This window comes from Trachymyrmex cornetzi, unplaced genomic scaffold (assembly GCF_001594075.2).
Source record: "Trachymyrmex cornetzi isolate Tcor2-1 unplaced genomic scaffold, Tcor1.1 scaffold795, whole genome shotgun sequence".
NCBI classification, from domain to species: domain Eukaryota; kingdom Metazoa; phylum Arthropoda; class Insecta; order Hymenoptera; family Formicidae; genus Trachymyrmex; species Trachymyrmex cornetzi.
In genome coordinates, this window is record NW_017300130.1 from 8,355 (window position 1) to 14,076 (window position 5,722).

The 5,722-nt window shown below is 38.2% G+C and overlaps 1 pseudogene; it reads right to left on the minus strand.

Moving 5' to 3' along the window:
* LOC108768414 (uncharacterized) overlaps window positions 1–2,133 on the minus strand; it is a 2,419-nt pseudogene extending 286 nt beyond the window's left edge.
* Window positions 2,134–5,722: the final 3,589 nt, after the last annotated feature.

Consider the following 5,722-nt stretch of genomic DNA (forward strand, 5'->3'; position numbering starts at 1 on the left):
CAATTTTAAGATCATTGTAACTAGACTTAGCTTAATTATGTAAATTAGCTTTAGCCTTATTGAAATAAATAGTTTTTAAAATTTTACTAAAGATTCCTCCGAGTAATTTTTAAATCGCCCCTCTCGTATCCCGTTCCCTATAACGCCTAAGATTGCACGAGGTCCAATCCCAGGTCAAAACTTTAAAAAAGTGCGAACGACTCACAGCTGTACGCTTCCGTGCGTATACCTGTGAGATTGAGTCAACCGTCCTTCCGTACCCTCTCCATCTTCCTCTCTCGCCAATACTCAGGGTTGGACGTAACAATATTATATTGATTCCGCAAAAAACAATCAGTATCAAGCTTGTACAGCCCATATATTTTTATTATTAATTTTCTATGAATTGAGCTATTATATTAACTATTATTAATTGAAAATATAGTTCACCGATAACTGACAGTACCGATAACGGTAGTGTCTTAAACTATTTATACTGGGGGTCGATTGTGTATTTTAAAATGGCGTGAAAACACACAATTAACCTTTAGAGTACATACTTGTATTGTTACATGTTTTCCATCGATGGCACCAATGCAATGAGTGAAATTAGACAATTCTTCAAAATCATTTGCAATTTCGAGCCAGTCTTTTTCTGACAATGCTGGCGGTAAAACTAAAGAATACAAACTGTTCCAATAGTCCAGGAGATGATGACACTAAAATGGTCATGATTTGTTACCGCTTGAAATCGTCATAATTCGTCATTTATTAGGTAAACATGCAGGAAACGCAAGTATGGCAAACCTCCCGCGGTTTTAAAATTGATAGCGTGTGATTGAAGTTGTCAAAAATTTGTTGCTTTTTTTCTAATATGTTACCGGCTGGCATATGTTTCTAGTGATAGTTTACGTCAAAAAAACCAATCGGAAGGTAGGTGCTATACCGTTTCTGTGCATCGAAGGGGCCGTCATATCAAGCTAAAGTTGTAAATATTTTAATAAAAAAAAAAGATTTGTTACCGGCTGTTTTTTTGTACATCGCCTATTTTCACTACGAAACATACAAAAATACACATGCCATACCGTTTGAGTGGACTTAAGGGGTCGCTATGCTCGTCCTAACACGTCGAATTTTAAACTAAACCGTCATGATTTGTTACTGTATGGGTTTCGTTTTTGGATAGTTTTAGTCGGTAACAAATCATGACGTTTTAGTTTAAAATTCGACATGTTAGGACGAACATAGTGATCCCTTAAGTCCACTCAAACGGTATGGCATGTGTATTTTTGTATGTTTCGTAGTGAAAATAGGCGATGTACAAAAAAACAGCCGGTAACAAATCTTTTTTTTTTCACTAAAAAATTTACAACTTTAGCTTGATTTGACGGCCCCTTCGATGCACAGAAACGGTATGGCACCTACCTTCCGATTGGTTTTTTTGACGTAAACTATCACTAGAAACATATGCCAGCCGGTAACATATTAGGAAAAAAGCAACAAATTTTTGACAACTTCAATCACACGCTATCAATTTTAAAACCGCGGGAGGTTTGCCATACTTGCGTTTCCTGCATGTTTACCTAATAAATGACGAATTATGACGATTTCAAGCGGTAACAAATTATGACCATTTTAGTGTCATCATCTCCCGGACTACAAATTTCTTCGCATGTCTCTCGAATAATATGACAAACTGTTGTTATATTACTGGTATGACATTGACACCATTGAATCGCCAGATATTGGTATGACATTGACACCATTGAATCGCCAGAAGCAAGATACCTAGAACATTGCAGAGATATATAATATTTAAGTAATATCAAAGTAGTAAACAACAGCTTTGTATATAAAATTTGCAGTAATTTAAACGTTTACAAACCTCAATGTTATTGCCAAACGTTCTTTCGGTTGTATGGGCTATCGAATAACAGTTTCTTTTATCAATAGTGGACCAACAATCAACAATAATTCTTCCATTTGTGTAGCGGACATTCGGAAATAATTGTGGAATCGTACTCCATCCTCTATGGCCAATTTAGGAATTGACACATGATAAAAACTGTGCTCCGGACGATCCTTTAGATATGGTGCTACCCAGTATTGCTTTTTCTTGTACGATCTCTTCTCATTTTCTTGCAACTTTCGCATAATTGCACACACTACCAGTATTCGTCGTTTCCTAATCTCTTTAGCTACTATCGACGGCAACTTATTTCGCAATGTTTTTGATAACATATTGTTTGAGTAGTTTAAATTTATTTTGACACGCATTCTTAACCTTTTATTTAAAGTTTTACACACGAAATCTGTATGAAAAATGATTTAAAAAATATAGAATACAGAGTTGGGTAATGCTAAGTTAAAAAGATAAAAGTTAAGTTAAAAAGTTAATTAATTTTAACTTAACTTAGTTATATTATAGACTCTTAACTTTTTAACTTAATTTAGTTACATTTTATCGGTAACTATTATTAACTTTTATTTTGATTTTTTTTAAGTTAATCCTCAGACACAATACGAGAGGATAATGAGTATATAATTTAGTAATTTTATATTATATAATCACTTGAATAAAAATAACCAGATTCTTTAATAAATATGCCATGAGAAAGGAAAAATACGGAAAATTATGTAAAATGATCAAACTATTTCTTTTTTTTTCGGTTGTTCGGACCAAATTTAACATTTAACTTTGCAATTACTTTTTTTTATCAACTTAACTTTTGATTCAATTAATTTCATTATGGATTAACTTGTATTTTAACTAAGTTAGATTTTCACGGCTGTTAACTTTAACTTAATTAAGTTAAAGAAAATTTTACTTACTCAACCCTGATAGAATATCAATCCAGCGGCTAGCTTCGTCTCCTTTTAGGTTAATGGCTCCTGCCCCTTGAATCTAGCGGCTAACGATTTGAGGCTCCATGAAAATTCTTCTTCTTTTTCTTTGTTTAATGGCTCCCGCCTCCAGACAGTAATAGGAGGACGATACGGATCACGTCCAAAAGATAAAAACAATAGAATAAGGAGTATACGAGTAGTTAAGAAAGACGTAAAACAGATGATAACGGGATGACGCGCCAGAACCTCGCGACAGTGAGCCTCATGAAAAGAGGAGCAGAGCTTCGCTAGGATGGGAGGGGGGAGGCAAGAGCGGGGGCAGGGCGCCTGCGCAGGTCACAAGGAGGCTCGAAAGTTTAACGCCTAAAATTGCCTGCAACATAACTTATTAAAATTAAGAATGAGTCTGCATATGCATTCAGACGGTTTAGAGATAGCAAGAGCAAATTTAGTTAGTCTGTCGCCCGTTGAGGCGACTCGGTCGATGACACGCCTTATGGTAAAAAGCGCGCACCGTCATAAACGTCGGGACAATCGTAAATCATATGCAAAATGTCCTGTTTTGGAGAACCGCAAGGACAAGAGGGGTCGTCGACTAAATTTTTCCGATGTAAGCTATGATTTTAATTATAATGATCGGAGCGCAGGCGATTGATCATGACGATGGTTTCCCTGGAGACCTTCATGCGAAAGTACCAGGGTTTGGAGGATTTGTTAAATATTTTTGAAAAGTAAAATGAGCCTGGTGTCTGCCTGAGATTCCAATTGGTGATAAAAATTATTAAAGATATCCAGTTTGATAACCGCGCAAAGGTCCGAGTAAGGAACTTTGAAATTTCGTTCTATACTGTGTCGAATAGCGCGTTTAGCTAGCTGGTCTGCCTTTTCGTTGCCCTCGATACCTCTACCATATGCGAGGGGATCCATATAAATCGAATATCCGTCCGATAAGGTATCCTGCAGTCTCGGCTTCTTCCAGTGCAGATTTAATAAGGGGAATAAGATAGTTATTTGTAGAATTGCGATAGCCTTTGGCGGCTTCCAGGACGCTCTTGAAGTCAGTGATGATGGAAGCTTTAGGAAGTTTAAGGTCGATAGATATAGTAATAGCGGTATAAATAGCATAGGCTTCAGCGGAGAAGACTAAGGTGAAAGGTGGAAGCTTGAGCATGAGCTCAGCATTCAACTGCGGGGAGAAGACCGCCGCACCAACATGTACACTATGATCCACCTTAGATCCATCGGTGTAAAACAACACCGAGTCCGCGGTGAGATGCTGAAATTCATGGTTAAAGAAGGATTGGGCATCTGGAATGGGCCAGAAATTAAAGATATCAGTAGGGGGAAGAGAGAGGGAAGCGTAAGAGAGAGAAATAGAAGTGGATTGTACAGAGGAACGAAAGTTGGGTAAAGTAAAGGAGCAATCAATAGTTGAATGATAAGAAGTCCAAATACGATAAAAGATGAGATCGGCTGGGAAATGGGCGTGTAAATAGTTGGTTTTATGAGAGCCAATGGCGGTATCGCAGAGAAGGAGTAATTTATTAATAACAATGTGGCCATTGACAGAAGAAATTTTGAGAAAATAACGTGATGTAAGGAGACGGATGCGGTGAAATAGGGTGAGTTCAATTGTCTCAGCGTAGATGATATTTAAAGGCGTGGAAATACGGTATCCATAACAAAGGCGGAGAGCTTGATTTTGAACAACTTGGAGTGAGCGAGAAAGATCATTATGTTTCAAGCCAAAGATATGTGCAGAGTATTCAATAGACGCTCTAAGCATAGCTCTGTAGATGGTAAGTAACATGTGAGGATGGGCCCCCCACCAGGTACCTCTAAGTGCCTGAATGATCTGAAGTATGCGCTTGCCTTTGTTGATAGTGTATGTCATATGAGCCTTGCCAGATAACTTAGGCTCGAGTAGCACCCCAAGGAAGCGAACAGAAGAAGAAGGGACGATATATTGGTTTTAAAGAGAAATCGAAGAATTAGCGAGAGTTGGAGATCTTTTGTTCGAGAATATCATAAGTTGTGTTTTAGGGAGAGAGATCTCAAGGCCGCGCTCTTGCAAAAACAATTCCAATGCTTGAAGAGATGTTTGGACAGATAGGATAGCTGACCTAGTATCTTTATGAGTTGAGAAGATGACAATATCGTCAGCGAATTGAAGAAGTTCTGTATCTGGAGTGCATCACTTACGTTTCTTAAGTATAAATTGAAGAGCATGGGGCTGAGTACGGAGCCTTGAGGGGTGCCTTTATATGAAGATCTAGGCGCCGAAATAGAACCTTGACAAACGAACTGGACCGTACGATGGGAAATAAGGTTAGAGATGAAAGATACCAGAAGAGGAGGAAATTGTAAGTTACAGAGATCATGTAAAAGGATATGTGGAAGGACGTTATCAAAAGCCGATTTAATATTTACAAATACCGCAACGGTCTCTTGACTAGAGAGAAACCCCAAGATGGACACTGGCGATCAAAGCGGTGAGGTTGTCCTGGCATGATCGAAACTTCCTAAAGCCGAATTGATTCTCAGGGAGTAATTCAGACTGTGGGGATTCTATAAGCCAATATAGGCGGCCCAAAATCATCCTCTCCGTAATCTTAAGAAGGCAAGAAGTGAGAGTGATAGAATAGGGATGAACACCTTTATTATTAGGCTTAGGGATGAGGTGGATTAAAGAATGGGACCATTGAGAACGAAAAATAGAGCAGCGGAAAAGATTGTTAAAGATATAAAGTAAAGTGGATAGGAGCTCTTTAAGGAACGCTTTTATAATACTATAATCTATCCTATCGAGGCCAGGGCTGGAGGAGGGTTTGACCGAGTGTAGAGCAGATTGGAGCTCATTAAAAATAAAAGGAGCGTCGAGCCAGGCTAAGTTACC